General features: G+C 46.7%; 1 long non-coding RNA gene across 2 annotated transcripts in view; it reads right to left on the bottom strand.

The window, feature by feature from the left end:
* Positions 1 to 659, bottom strand: part of LOC138117059 (uncharacterized) — a 70,245-nt gene extending 69,586 nt beyond the window's left edge. For both annotated transcript variants that reach the window (XR_011154489.1, XR_011154481.1), the window contains exon 1: positions 369 to 659. This is a non-coding gene — a long non-coding RNA (uncharacterized lncRNA). The remainder of the gene's footprint in view (positions 1 to 368) is intronic.
* Positions 660 to 15,561: the final 14,902 nt, after the last annotated feature.

The raw sequence follows: 15,561 nt of genomic DNA, 5'->3' as shown, positions 1-15,561 counted from the left end.
TACTTACTTGTACTTTTTACAGCTTCTACATACCCCAGCACTTACACATTGTACCTACTTACACATTGTACCTACTCACACATTGTACCTACTCACACATTGTACCTACTCTTACAGGCTGCTCTACCTATACATTTACAACCTTCACATAGCACAGTCCATACACATTTTGCAACTGCTGGGCACGAGACCTCACATTGCTGGATTGGTTTCTCTGTTCTGTCCATGAGCTCCACACACACTTTTCTGATAACAGGATTGGTTTTAATCCAGTGCAGCACAGTCCCTTTTATCTGTTCCTTGCTGCCTTGCTATTCAGTTTTTCAGCCTCTCCTTTCCCAAATTTTTTCCAATTCAGCACAGCTTACCTCTCAGTCCTTGAGGAATTCCTGAGGGCTCTAACAGGTGGGGCTCCTGATCCAGGCAAGCAGCGTCAAGATGATGGCAGCAACAAAACCCATCCAGTGCTCAGCAGCCAAGTTAGTCCAGGAAATCCAAACAAGACAGCAAAGGCCAGGGAGCAGAGATAAACCTGTCCCACCTCTCCCCCTGAACCTTCAGACTGGAGCTGAAGCCCCTCCTGGGGCTGATGTGCTGCAGCTGAAGGTGGAAAGGCCAAGTGAAGCCAGTGAGGGTAATTCCAGCCTGGTCCCACTCTGAGGGCTTTGGTAAAAATACCCAGAAATGGTTTGTCTGGGGCACACTATCAAGGTTCAAATGCTTTACAAAACATTCCCTCTCCTTTTTGGATGGAATTCCTACTTTTTAAACACATTTTTCTACGGATGGAAGTTTCTCCTGTCTGAAATTCTCCAATAGTACCAAATGGAGGATATGGTGAAAAATGTTAACAGAGTCCCACTCCAAATATTTCAGTTTGAATGCACCCACTAAATCTTGCTCTGTGATAGCTTTTCCTGGGAAATCCACGGTATATTTACGGTGTGTGCCATTTTGTGGATACATATGTTGCAGTATCTTGATCAGCTCTGTGGTGTTTGCGTTAAATTTCACTGGAGCTACCAGCACCTCTGGGAAAATAAAAGGTCACCCAATTAAAAAAAGACAGGGGCAAGTTTCAGATGGGGAGCTCAGCAGGTGTGGATACAAATATTGCTGCTAGCAAGAATTTTTCTCGCTTCTTTCCAGTCCCGTGGGATACTTTTCTCTCTCACAGAAGTTTTCAGTAGAGTTCCATAAGCTATGAACACCTGCGACCTTGCAGAGCTTTGTTTATGGTACAGTAGAAAAATACTTTGACAATGGATGTTTTAGGATTTTAGCCAATCACCCCAAGGGGTGGCTGATCCTTTGTCCAATTAGACGATGAAGAAAAAAGTCTATAAAGGAGTTTGTAAAATAATTAAATAAATCAGTCTTGCTGCACAATTCCTGCCTGCTGGATCTTCTCTCCTCCCTACCACTGTGGGATACCCTAATAAGCAGGAGATAAAAATCTTGTTTTTCTGAGTGGATTAGTCCAGGAATCTGGGCCCTGGCTGCTATGATTGGGTCAGAAAAGGGGATCTGTCAGAAAATACAGAGTGATTTTGCCCAGAGAACCTTTTCTACACCTGAGTGAAAGCTGCAGCACTCAGTGCAGGGAGTATCTCAGCTCCTCGGGGTTTATTAGGCAGCATCCTCCTGCTGCCTTAGTGTCTCACTGGCTGCATATTTACTCACCTGGCTCGATAAGGATTGCATCACTTGCATCTGCAAAACGCCCCTTTTATTTTTCTCCAGGAGAGTTAACAGCCCTGACAAGACTTCCCAGCTTTGCCTGGCTTCAGAGGTGGGGAAAAGCCCATCTCAGCATTTCCTGCCTCCTTTGCATTTTCAACAGCACTGCTGGGGAGGGGGTGCATGAAAACCTCCGTCAGACTGGGGTGTGAATCCGAGTAACTCACAATATTTAGATGTAGGCAGTCCCAGGGCTACGGAGAAGAGTGGAAATCAAGCCTTATAAAACCCCTGATGCTTTGCTCCTTTAACATAATACCTTTTATTTTGGTTGTTGTGTTCCCTTTCTTTTTTATTTAATGGGGGCCCTATTTACTTTTTGTAAGTCTACTACTTTAAGATAAAGTTATATAATATAGCCCATGCTTCATAAATCCAAATGCTGGAACATGAAAATAGTTTTTAGAACAACATGAAGGAAGATCTGTCTTTTTTATGTGTACCAAAGGCACCACAGCAACGTTTTTAGGTGATGCACCATAAGTTTGCTTGTGCAGCAGACTCCAGGGAAAGTATGATAACAATAAAGCACATATTTAAAGAAAGATTTTTAAGATTTTTAAAGCTGTATTGTGAAAAAGATATCGAGTAATTGTATAATTAATGCTTCACTTTGGGTTTTGGGTGGCGCTTTTTTGAGAGGACTTCAACTCAGGCTCATATGGGAGCGATTTGCCAGAGACAGATTATTCTGGGAACATTTTATAGCACAGAACCATCTTTTTGTGGGATAATCAGGCAGGCAGAGATCTACACAGAGAAAACTGCCCTTGCCCCTGGTTGCTGGAAATTGTCCCTGTAATTACTTGCAGGCACAGAGGCTGAGCCTGAAAACTGGGGCCCTAATGCCTTGAATAATTTCTTGCAAATGGGATTGGGTAGTTTGCAAGTCATAAAGCATCCTAAAATCCAAGGCATTTCCTATATCCACGTGGACATTGGTCAGGACAGGCCAGGTTGGGGTGTAAAAGCGAGTTCAGCAGTAAAGAGGCAAAAGGGCTTTTTGCTGTTTGCATCAGCACTGGGCACCCACAGCACTGAGCTGCGGCAGCACTGGTGACATCAGTGAGCATTGCTGGAGTCTGAACATTCCCTGGAGAGCCCGTGGAGCTTCCCCAGCCCTAAATGGGGCGTTCCACACCCTCAGGGCAGGGGATTCACTCGAAGGCTGCACTGGACGCTCTTGGAAGTCTTTTCTTATGGATTCTGTGGGAAACGTAAATTCCCTTCCAACCCAAACCACTCTGTGAGTCTATGACTAGGAAAATGAAAAGGAAGAGGGAAAAAGAGAAAGAGAAGGTGTCCCTGCCCGTGGCAGGGGATTGGATGAGCTTTAAGGTCCTTTCCACCCAGACCATTCCATGATTCCATGGAGTGTGCATTATTTCAGCCAGAACCCCCCTTCCCAAACCGTGGGGCTCTGTCCCAGAAAAGGTCCCCGGCTGTTCATGGGATCACTGAGGCTGGAGGGGACTCAGGAGCTCGGGATAATTCTGACTGTCACTTTGCAGCAGGTTGGAGCTTCAGTGTGATCCTCAGGATCAGCTTTTCACCAAAACCTGTTCTATTTTTATGAAACTCTTCTGTTGGGTGCTGTAATCACCTCCCCATGGAGCAGAGCTCGTCCCTCTGCCTGTCTTTCCACCTCCCAGTGGAGCTCCTCAGTGACTTCCAATGCTCAAAATGGAACAGAAAGCAGAGTATGCAGTGCTGTGCAGGGCAGGGGCCCCAGCAGGGGCTGGGCTGTGTCCCAGCCTCGGCAGCACAGGGCACATTTTGCACAAGGGGCACTTTGCTGGCTGAGGAAATCTGCGATTAATCACCACCAAGCCTCAATAATGCAAAGGAGGCACTTCCATAACAGAAGTCCCCACATGAAGAAAAACTTTATTTCTTTAAAGAATAAATCTTTAAGCAATTTAATCTTTAAAACCCCATTGCTGCTCGCAGATGATTTAGATATAAGGAACATCTCCAGCACATGCATGATTCAAATAGTCTTTTCAAATAAAGTCCTTTGATGAAATAAGGGAATTAAACATCAAACCCAACATCTCCCAATTGCCAAAGAGTCCTTGGTGTGATGGCTGGTCAGCTGAGCAGCAGAGAGCTGACAGCTCCATCACTCAATTCATTATCCAAATGTTTCAGAGCACGGGATGATTTTATTAAAGCAGCGATGTCTAAGAGTTGTTAAGAAAACCTGCAGAAAATGTTCCCTAAAAGCAAAAAAGAAAACACCAGAAATGTGTTTGGCACTCTGGATGGAGCCATACAGCCTCTAGCTGAGCTGTGCTGCTTTTCATCCTAGTGCCACAATATAATTTCATGTGCTAAGGAAAAAAACAGTCTCACTGCTACAACATCAAAGCAAGCCCAGGCCATGCTGTGTTTTAAATAAAGGGACAAACCATTGGTTTCCCCATGTCCTTTTCCTCCTTGCTGGAAGGCTACATCAGCAATATTCCAAAGGTTTGAAATGCGGAAAACAATTTTTATTTTCTTTTCTGCAAATTCCTCTGGCTTTCGGATGCTTCTCACATCTCTCCATTTTCAGTGGGACAAAAAAGAGGGAGAAAATGAATTAATTTATGTTTGCATTGCTATTGTACAGCCCTCCTGATTTTTAATGTTTAATTTGACGAATGTCATAGGGAAGGTTGCGTAAAGGTCATGTCACAATTTCCCAAGTTCATCTGGGTTTAGGCAGTGTGGGATATTCCTTCACAGGCAGGAGCAGCATGGAATTCATTTTACATCCTGGTGTAAAAAATGCACAACAACCTCTACACTAAAAATATTTGTGAAAATTACATGGGACTTTCAGAGAGAGAGATTAATTTCTTTTGTTTATTTATTTATTTATTTATTTAGATTTCCAAAAAAATGCCTTGGACAAGGAAGCTGTCCGTCAGGTCATTTTCACCAGCCATTTTACAAATCACACCTTGTGATTTACCCTTCCCACTGATGTTCCAGGGAGCTGGGGATTCTCAACAGCGTTCCTGGGCACCTTTTCCCAAAAGCTTGTCCAGCAGCATTTGCTGCCTCCGAGTCCTGTGCCAATTCCTGCACTAATGAGAAGCTGCATTTGCTTTTAGCAGCTCAGCTGCTTTGCTTTTCTGCTGGTTTTTCCCCCCAGACTTGTCCAATCCGTGCCATCTGGGCTCCTTCACTGTTCAGAAGGGGCCTCGTTGCCACAAAAGGAGGTTTTAGAGATCTCCACCCCTTTGAAAAGATCCCAGTCATGCTCCAGGAGCTCACCAGAAAACACCTGCACAAATAAACACTTGATTGAGGCACCAGGAGTTTGTCAGTCAGAAACTTTTTGATGATCTTTTTAATTTTCTCCTGCTCTTCATTTCTTGCCAGTTCTCACACATTGATCGAAATGTGTTAAGGACCAGCAGCAATTCCTTATATTAACAAGCTAACTCCGCTCCCTGCTGCAGCTTTATTGAACAAAAATGAGTTCTAAATGCCTAATAATGTTTTTTTACTGCCTTGTCTAGAATTCAAACCTTCAGTCCGCCTCTGCTCCCACTTTTGGGGAAGGAATTTTCCCTGATATCCAGCCTATCCCTCTGCAGAGCCCTCCTGCCCTCTAGCAGATCCACACTCCCACCCAGCTGGTGTCATCTGTGAATTACAGGGTGCCCTCACTTCCCTTCTCTGGAACAATGTAGTATTTCAGTGATGGCATTTGCTACAGTGGATATGAAGGCAAAGGTTTGTCTCAGGAAATACTCCATATTTTGTGCAAGACAGATGTAATAATCATCAGGGAGCAGAGGAGAATCAGAATGAACTGTTACGAGATACCCACACAGAGAGAGGTGTGAGATTTCACACTCCCATGTTCTAACTCTTTTTACTTAAAGAAGCTTAGTGTTTGTTCTCCTCTCAAGCCCATTAGCTGGTTTCTATTTAATGGTCCCTTAAATCCCAGGTGGTTTTCTGTACAGGTTTCTCTGAGCAAGAGGCTTTTGATGCTGCACAGAGCTCAAGCTGGCTCCCTTCTGCTCAGGAAAAAGAGTGTTTCCAGAATGTTCCTGGGCTAGGAGGGAGTGCTAATCTCCTCTCTGTGGGGGCTGGGTTTGTAAGAAAAAGGGTTCTAGGGAGTTTTGGAGTGCCCATCCCTGGAGGTGTCCAAGGAAGGGCTGGAGGTGGCACTCAGTGCTCTGAGCTGGGGACAAGGTGGGCATCGGGCACAGCTGGGACTTGGTGATCCTGGAGGGCTTTTCCAGCCTCAGTGATCCTGGGATTCTCTGATAATGAAATCAGCACTGCTTCAGCAGCCCTCAGCCTTTCCCAAGCCAGCTGGAACTGTGCTGCGGGAAACGAGGCATTCCCTCTGTTAGTGACCTTCACCTGCTCTCCCTGGTCCCCACCTGCCCCTGGATTTCCCCGGCATTCCTGCTGAGGGCCAGAGCAGGAGTGCTGGGGCCAGCCCAAAGGCCAGGGAGGTTCATGGAATACCTTTCTATAGCAGATCAAACCACACATGCAGCCCCAGACAGCTCCAGGGAGAGCTGTGCACTCCCCTCCCACGGCATTCCGGCCAGGGATGGGGGCCTGGGGGCTGCAGGGACCTGTGGGGTGGCTTTGTCATGGGATGTGACAGCCCAGGGCCCTGGCAGCTGCAGCCTCACACCAAGCTTGGGCTGCCACCAAATTTGGTGGTGACACTTCAGAATCCACACGTTCCTTCAATCAGCAGCTCACGGAGGAGCACTGAGAGACAGAGAAGTGGAGAGCTGAAAAAGCTTCTTGAGAGGTTGGATGGCCAGTTCTTCCTCATTCTCATGGGAGCCAGATATCCAAAACCTGTTGCCATGGTGGCTTTAAAAATTGAAGACGTTATGATTAAATAAATAAAAACATCAAGTACCAGGATTGGGTGGTTTTGTTCGGACATCTGATTTTACAGCAGGTTCTGGTTGCTCTGGGAAGGGGTTGGACAATTGTAGAGATGTAAAAGTGTGGCAGGAGCCCACAGCCGAGATCCTGCGGGAGATAAATGCAATGTGGGCAGCGGATGATCCTCAGCTGAGCACAAGCTGCGGGGTAAAACATAAGCTTCAATCAACTCTTGCAAATCATTTGAGCCCAGCGCCATAAGTGCCTTAAATTAAATCCCCCTCAAGAGCAGCCAATGGCAATCATTAGACATATGTCACGTCGTGAGCCACAGTCACCCAAAGAGCCGTGTTCACAGCATTCCATTTACATAGGGAATGTATTGCCCTGGTTAATTTGACCATTTTCCCGTGTTCTGTGTCTCAGAAAACACGGAGTGAGAGCAAGGCTGGTGCTGTCACTGAGAGCACAGAATTCTCTCTGTGCTGTGGCACACAACTGTGCCACGAGCTGCCCTGCCCCACAGGAGCGTCCCCCTCTTGTCTGAGCTCCCTGGCCAGCATTTATTGCTGCTCTAGGATCTCAGGAAGTTTTGGGGCAGGCAGGAGCATCGGAGGATCTACAGTGATCTCTCAGCATGAACAAGCAGCTGGATTTCATGTCCTTACCCCAAAAGTGAGCCCCACCAGTTGTGCCTGACTGTGCCCAGCTTTCAGGGTGGATTTGAGTTGCTGGCAGCCTGGTGAGGAGCAGCATTGCTGGATTTGGGGTTTAAAACTGGACCTGGTTTTTAAAAAACAAACAAACACCTTTTACGTGGTAGGGAAAATAATAACCAGAGACGACTCTGTGTTCCCTGTGCTTCCTGCTCAGCTCTGGATTTACTGGAGCCCATGGGACGATGCTAAAAATGTCTGTGTGGGATTGATTTTCAGGGGAAGATTGGCCTCAGTGCCACTTTGAATGACTTAAAATCCAGTTCCCCGAAAGTATAAACCTGTTGAAATGTGGAATCACAGGATCGTGGAATACCCTGAGTGGGAAATCTGACACACACACAGAGGAAAACTGAGCAAGGAAAAAACATTAAGTGTCTCCTCCAGCTGAATTTTTGATTTTATTTTGAAATTTAAGTTGTTCAGTCAGGAGATTGATGGTAACACATTGGCCATATTTTCTTTCATCAATTATAGAAATGCTTAATTGAATTGAAGCCATCTTTACACACTGGACTAATTACAGTTGCCTCTTCATGGCAAAGTTACTTCATGGACTTCTGATGGAAATTTCTTTCTTACAATGAAGCCATGAGGCTAAAATACTAAAGCTAAATCCAGTTTTTCAGATAATTGTCTTTTTCTTTATTTAATTTTTGAATTAATTGTTTAAATACAGTTTTAACCCCTGGGTAAAATTATCCAGGAGCAAATTTTCCTGCCATTTTTTCCCAAAGTACATATCTAACTTCCCTATCAATAAGTGCAATAATTACAACTAAGAATACCTCGAACACAATAAATGCAATAACTGTAACTACCATCTCTAATTAGCGTCAATACTTCCTGATGAAGCTGCTCCCAGTGAAGCTGTTGCAGTGGAATGCCTCAATCTGAGTGTGATTCCTGGGGAAGGACATTTCTGTGCACACACAAGGTGCAAATGTCGAATATTTCATGGTTGGGATTCATCTGCACATAACATTGCTGCCTCAGGCATCCCCAAATTTGCCTGCACACCATGAAAGTGTCTCTGCTAAAAGATCCCCCTTTTTACAGCTCTCCTGAGTGATTTGAGCAGGAGCCTCTCAAGGCCCTGGCACAGGGTGCCCAGAGCAGCTGTGGCTGCCCCTGGATCCCTGGCAGTGCCCAAGGCCAGGCTGGACACTGGGGCTTGGAGCACCCTGGGACAGTGGAAGGTGTCCCTGCCCATGGCAGGGGGTGGGATGGGATGAACTGGGTCCCTGCAACCCAAACCAGTCTGGGATTCTCTGATTCTAAGTTTTTTTTGAGGGAAGCACTACAAGAAGGAAGTGTTCCCAGAGTTGTTTGGGTTCCCATTCCATATTTCTCTTGGAGGTGTATAATTTAGCACTGGATGGAAAGTTGTCATCAGGTGCAGCCATGTTCTGTTTACACTTGGTGCTTTAATATTTGCAAATGTAGACAGTGAATAAGGCATTTTTCAGACTCAAATGGCCCTCAGTAGACTGAGGAATAGAAATGTTCCAGATTGATAATTACCAAGAAAGCTTTAAACTGCAGGCACCTCCAGTAAGTGTCTTTTCAAGATCATTGCTATGAGGAAATGTGGCAGCTCAAAGCACAGGTGTTGATTAAACATTACTCGTAAGAGTGGATCTGTGGCAAAATCTGCACCCCCCGCCCTTAAGAGCATCATCTCAGATGAGCTCCTCAGACATTACACTTCCCAGCACTGAAAATGTACCTTGGTTTTCTTAAAGCCAGCTGCTGCTGAGGCTGCAAGATAAATAATGCCCTGCTTAGGAAAATGGCAGCCCATTTTCTCTGTGTTCCTTCCTGATACCTGAGGATTTAAGGATGAAAACTGGCATGAATGCCAGTTAAAGGGAGGCAGACCAATGCAGCAGCATGGCACAATATGCTGCTGTAAGGTTCAAAGGAAATCCTGAGAAAAACCTGCAAGTTTCCCCATGTCCCCCAAACTGTGGAGTGCCCCACCCCAAATACGTGTCTGGACCTTCAGGACAACCAAACCCATGGATCCAGTGGCAAACCTGGTAACATTTGGGTTTATATCCTCCTCTGTGCCAAGAGAAGCTAAAGAAGGGGATTTATTTCTTATACTGAAAATCGATCAAATCACTCATGTCTCTTTGCAGTTTTTATTTTTAAACTTCAGGTTTATCCCTCCTTAATGCCAGGCCTGGCATGATCTGGGGAGAAGGAAGGGTGGGGACAATCCGAGGCAAAGTCCTCTCCAGTTTAGCTGAATGATTTTACACCTTTTCTCCAGCGTGAGAGGAGCAACTCCAGCCTCAGAGAAATCTGCCATCAGCAATTGTTGCATTTGGGATGGAAGGCAAAGCCAAAATTCCCCATGGCCTCGTGCAGAGGGTGTGACAGCAGGGGCTGCTGTTGTTTGGGATCCTTAATGTTTTAACTCTCGATCAGGACACGATTTTTTGCGCAGTTCAAAGTGCAAAGTGTGCCCAGCAGTCTCCAAATGGGGGACCTGCTGCAGCTCTGGGGCTTCCAGGCATCCCCGTGTCCATCATTCCTGGCTGGACAGGCACCTCTGCCTTCAGGGCACCTGCAGCCGCTGCAATTGCAAAGAAAACAGCCCAAGACTAAAGTTAGAGCTTGAAACGTCCCCCTGCCAACCTTAACCTCCGTCCAGCACCTCCTCGCTGGAAGGGATGTACTTTGGGACAGTCTGTGATCTGATTTTATCCATGCTTTTTCAGGATAAACTCGGATTTCTTCAGCTTTAATAAAGACCTTATGTTCCTAAGCATCTTAGAGATAATAGTGCTTAATGGGCACTCAAGAAAAGACAGACTGTGTCATTTTTAAAGATATAACCCTGACATTTATGCACAAAAACGCTGTTTGCTAAATAGCGCTCATTTCAAAGCATTGTCTTGGATTTTGAAATGTCTTTCTATTCCTGGCTAACAGCTGGAGAAAAATGGCTCATCCTGAAGCAGTTCCATTGCAAATGAAACTCACAACTGCTCTGCAGTGGGGCCATCTTCTCTCCCCTCGGGGCTCCTCTCTGGAGTAACTTTCCAGGGCTCAGTCGAGTGAATGTTTCTGTTTCCAGGGGTTATCTGCTGTCAGAGTGCAGAAAACCCTGCATGTATTGCTGCTTTCTGTGAGTGTCACCTCTTGCAGCAAAGGACAGTGTGAAGCACTTTTTGCACAGATATCCTCCTGGTTAAACTGGGTGCCTGTGTACAAGCAGGTGGCAAAACCCCTCAGAATTCTATTGTCCTTGCTGTTGTTTTCGGTGGGGGCTCTAAAGCTTCGTTTGGTTTGAGCTTTTCTCAAGCGTAAGGTACAATCTGCCAAAAAATTCTCACTGTATTTGTAAGCAATTGAATGCATTTGATAAATGGACTCAGATAAAAGCAGTAAATAAAAATTCCACCAATGCCTGCAGCTCAGTGCCATCAGTCTGTCAGTCCTCATCCCACCTGCTTGCTGTCCACCCTCCTCCTCTGCTTTTTATTTCTGTCAAATTCTTTCCCCCTTCCTTTACTCCTCTATATAAGCACTGATTTTTTTTCCTGATTGTCCCTTCCTCTCTGCTTTCCTGTTGCCTCTCCATTTCCAGCAGCACCCTGTGGCCCTGCCCATGATCAGCAATTAACGTGTCAGGATGTCTGGGAAATCCTCTGACTCAGACACTGAGGGAAAGCAGATCTGTGAAGCAGGGCTCTGAAAGATTTAAAGGGACTGGGGAAAGTAAGTTTCTTTGCCAGTGGGACTATTTAAGTTGTTACAGCATGGTGGGAGGAATGCTCAGCCGTGAGGGAATTTGACCAAACCCTGCTGGAATCGGGAGAAGTGTTTGGAACAGCCCACAAGCCGTGACATAGTGCAGGCAGAGGAAAATATAAAAAATAAAGGAGCAAGGACACAGTTTTAAAACTTTTACCAATTTGAGATACCTAAATCAGGTCAACCAGATTTTTTTCCCTGTTAGTAAAAAGGAAGAAGTTCATTAGTTAGAAATCCTGTAACATGAATCATGCCAATTGTGCCTTTGGGAAATATCTCCACTCGCAAGCTGAAGTGAAATAATTCCCGTTGGAAAAGGAAGATCCTTGTATCTTAATAAGCTCAACTTCTTCTACCTATACATACACACAAGTATTTTTATCCCTCTGCTTTCCAAAGGACCAAATCAGGGCTGAATGCACCTTTCTGGAGTGCAGATAATTATAAAAAGCTGTCCTGGCTCTCACAGGGGCTGTTTTGGGTGGAGAAATGCTGTACCATTTTTACTGAGCCCTTTTTTTCTGTCCTCTGTGCTGGGTGATGGGTTCAGACCCCTCGCGAGGGGCTGAAGCCCGTGGGCAGCTGCAGAGCCCGCACATGTCTGAGGCCAAACTGGGATTTGTAGCAGTTCCATGAGTGGTTGTTAAGCACCAGCCATGCTGCATGAAAAGGGCAGAAAGGCAGAGTCCCCCTGAGAGTTCAGCAAAAAATCAAGCAAATTTTGAGCAGCCTTGTTACAGCTGGGAGCAAAACCTTCACAAAAGCAGCTGGAATAAAACCAGATCCACAACACGGAGCTGGATGTTGGATAGGCAGTTGGGAACAGAGGAGATACCCAGCTTGTCAAATAGGCAGTGACCTTGCTATAAGCAAGCCTAGTCTTCTTTAAAAAATCCCTTTTGCTGAGTTTGACACTTGGGGCTCATCCCCTCCCTTGGTCAGGGTTTAAGTCCTGAGCCTGTCCCAGGTTTCAGCTCCTCACAGCCACAGAAAGGAGAATTAAACCATCAACCCTGAGTCAGAGGTGACTGAGAATTAAACCACCACCCCAACCCCAGAGCCAGCCCTGAATTTATTACATTTGAAAAATTATTCTGTTTGGCTGAACATTTCTTAAAGTCTTGCAAAGCTTTCAGTCTACAGAGACAGGGAGCAAATAGCTGCAGACATGGGGTGAGGGAGGCAGAAATCCAGGCGGGTTCCAGAGCGGGGTATTCGCCTTTCGGTGCTCAGCGTCTTTTCTTCGAGATTCTGATGGCTGAGAACAAGGAGGGGAAAGGGCAGGAAGGGCAAGGGCAGGGGCTGGGAGTTGTGTTTGAGTGCAGCCTAAAAGCAGGAGCGCACAGGTCGGTGCTGAGTCACAGAGGGGAAGTGATCCCGGAGCTGGCAGAGCCAGGGCATGGCAGCGACATCTGGCAGGATGGAGCACCGAGGCGGAGAGCTGGGGGCAGGCTGGCCAGGACCCACGCTGGCCAAGGCAGGGATGATGGATGCCAAGGTAGGGCCGGGGGCTGGGAGAGGGTGGGAAGAGGCTGGAACAGAGCACGACGCATGGAAGGCTTCCAAAGCAGCTTTTGAACAGATTGGAGAGGGAATGGCGGTGGGAACGTGGCTCCCAGCTCCGCTGTGTGTAAAATGAGGATGATAATAGCTCCTCACTCCGAGGGCTGCTGGCTGCAGGCTCAGCCCACCCGTGCACGGAATACTGATGGGCTCAGGGTGGGTTCTGCCAGCCAAACACGGCCCCAGTTCCATGAGAACCTCGGGGAGCAAAGCCGTGGCAGCCCGCAGGATGGGCAAATGCAAATTGCAATTGCTGCTTGTGACAGGACTGGGGATGTTCCCCGTTCTTCCTGAGAAACTCTTAATGCACATCCACATCACAGAGCCGTGTATGGGTCCTGTCTAAATGAGAGGCAACAGCCAACTTCTGGATAGGCTTTCACTGCCAGAGAGGTAACTTTTCAAAGGAAGATGCTGCTAAACTGTGAGCGATAACTTCTTTGATTCTCCTCTGGGGAGATGAGTGTGCTGAGCACACAGGTACTGGCTCCCAGCTGGACACCACGTGGCACAGGACAATCTGTCCTTTGCTAAGAGATAAGGATGGGAACATTTGCTTGGAGGGGGTTCCCAGCAGTAGGTGCTTTCGGTCCGAGTGGGACTCTGTCAGAGGGAATTATCTGGAGGAAATAATCTTCCTCAGCACTCTTTCGCTGTGCCCTGCTCCTTTTTGAGCCTTCAGCCCCACTGAGCGTGTGTGCTCCAGGCCCTCATGGGATCCATACCCCTCTCAAAGAGCCCAAGGGCAAACCGTGTGTCAGTTTGGCTTTATGAATCCCCTACATTAACCTGGCACCACCAACAGCTTCTCTTTGGGGAATGCAGCAGCACAGAGCTCACCCTCATCAGGATTTTAGTTCTCCTTTCCCTTCTGACTGACAGGTGGCTTTTAATGAGCTCTCGTGGACCTCCCGGGGTTCACTGTGGAAAGGAGGCGAGGCTTCTCCGAGCAGGAATCCCTGCAGGAAATGGATGTTCAGATGTTTCTGGAAGCCCTGCTAGCACATCCCCTGCCTGTCGTGGCCCTGGGCTGCCTTTGGGAGTGGTCAGCGGCTCCCAGCTCGGGGATGGAGCAGCATCCCACAGTCCCTGTGCTTCCACATCGCTTCTTCCATGTGTTATCCTGTGTCTCAGCAGCTCCCCAGCTGCACAGCTGACACTCAGCCTGGGAAAATTCCTCCTTTGAGCCAGCACAGGAAATCTGGGCATCAGCCATGTAGAAACAGGGGTTTATCCTCAGCTAGAAAGAGTCATAAACTGTAATATCCCCCTCTGGGAATGGATTCAGCCCTGACCTTTACTGAAACTCCCTCAGTCCCTGCTGACCCCTTGCAATGGAAATATTTGCTTGCCTGGGAGGGCTGGAGGAGCTTTTCCAGGTGTGCCTGCTGAAGTGTGCTCTGTAGTTGTGACATTTTCCTTGCTGTGGGGCGTGTTTGTGCTCAGAGAGTGAATGGAGCTGATGCTTTGCCCCGTGTGCCACTTTGACTCACTCACGTGGCGCAGCCCCCTTTGGCAGAGCAGCTGCACCCAAGCTGTCATTCCCTCTTACCTTCCACGGCTGGATTCCAAAGAGGGCTAGATAAGGGTTTTTTCCTTCATCCTTGAAGAAATCATGTTGCAAATGAAGTGCTGCAAGTGAGAAGTCAGGTCTGCCACTGACCAGGACTCAGCAGCCTTCGGTTTGCTGTGGAGGGTTCACTCTCTGACTGAGGGAGGAGGGAACTGAAAGAGAGGACTCAAAAATTTACAGTTTTTCCCACCTAAGTGCTACCAGCAGCCCAACATGAAAGCCAGTGCTTGTTTTCACGCTCAGCAGTAACAGCTTAATTCCTGGAACATATTTATATCTTAACATCGATTTCTCCTTCCTTCCTTCCTTCCTTCCTTCCTTCCTTCCTTCCTTCCTTCCTTCCTTCCTTCCTTCCTTCCTTCCTTCCTTCCTTCCTTCCTTCCTTCCTTCCTTCCTTCCTTCCTTCCTTCCTTCCTTCCTTCCTATGTATAATGCTGTAGTTAATTTGTTTTTAAAATGCTGTACAGTAATTACTTTATTTAAATGAATCATCTGACAAACTGCTTCTTCATCAAACTTGTCACTTATTCTGCCATTTTTTTTTTACCTGGACCTTACAATAAATTCTGAGCTTGGCTGCCAGTCACCAGCAGAAGAAGGAGAAGAGACTATTTATGGACTTGCTGGATTTCATTAGGGATGTATGGGTGAAAATGCTACAGCTTGTTTGTGACGCAGATTTATTGAGTAATTCAACTCCTTTTTACACAAATAGACCTGAACAGAAGAATCAAGCTCAAATAGGTGCAGTCCCAGCCTTTTTAATGCAATGTCCCCCAGCTCAGGCACAGCAAGGAACTGTTGCCTCCATGAACTCCCTCATGGACTTTGTCCACGGCAGAGGGTGGAGTGAGGTAAACTTTAAGGCCCCTTCCAACCCAACCCAGTCTGGGATTCCATCTTTTATCCAGGGTATGTCACCAGCAAATCAAGCCTGCAATCACAGTTCCTGTGGGTGCTCTCCTGCTCCGTTCATGTGTGCAGAAGGAACATGGAAGTGTGTTGATAGCGCAGAGTTCTGATAAGTTTGCTCAGAAAACGCATCCACACAAAACTTCCCCTCTTTCCATCACTCCTCCTTTCCCTCCCTGCCCTCCTGCTGCCCAGTGAGCTTTTACTCTTTTCCAAAAGGAAAAAACCTGCGGAATTCTGCTAATGAAGTATAAATAGTTCCTGGTTGTACAGCAATTAAAATTAATCTTCATTTAATAGGCAGCTGATTAGAGGGCTGGAAATAGTTCTGGCCCCAGAATGAGGAAGTGCTTGTGTACATCCAGGTATGAAGGTTGCCTCAAGGGCGGTTGGATGAAGTAGTTTTAATTACTAAAAGAAAAGCAGAAA

Source organism: Aphelocoma coerulescens, chromosome 1 (assembly GCF_041296385.1).
Source record: "Aphelocoma coerulescens isolate FSJ_1873_10779 chromosome 1, UR_Acoe_1.0, whole genome shotgun sequence".
Lineage (NCBI taxonomy): Eukaryota > Metazoa > Chordata > Aves > Passeriformes > Corvidae > Aphelocoma > Aphelocoma coerulescens.
Note: the sequence above shows the minus strand (reverse complement) of the source record. Positions and strands in the feature narration are given on the sequence as shown.